Source organism: Salvelinus sp. IW2-2015, linkage group LG10 (genome assembly GCF_002910315.2).
Source record: "Salvelinus sp. IW2-2015 linkage group LG10, ASM291031v2, whole genome shotgun sequence".
Classification (NCBI taxonomy): domain Eukaryota; kingdom Metazoa; phylum Chordata; class Actinopteri; order Salmoniformes; family Salmonidae; genus Salvelinus; species Salvelinus sp. IW2-2015.
Genome location: NC_036850.1, coordinates 12754511 through 12754775, shown reverse-complemented (window position 1 = coordinate 12754775; position 265 = coordinate 12754511).

The window sequence follows — 265 nt, the reverse complement described above, 5'->3', positions numbered from 1 at the left end:
AAAAAGGGTAAATGCAGATAGTCTGGGTAGTTAACTATTTAACTAATCGGTACCGCTATTTGGTTAACAATTTAACTAATTGTTACCACTTACCGTGTGGTAGCAGAGAGAACCGTCTATGACTTGGGTGGCTGGAGTCTTTGACCATTTTTAGGGCCTTCCTCTGACACTGCATAGTATAGAGGTCCTGGATGACAGGGAGCTTGACTCCAGTGATGTACTGGGCCTCACGCACTACCCTCTGTAACACCTTGCGATCGGATGC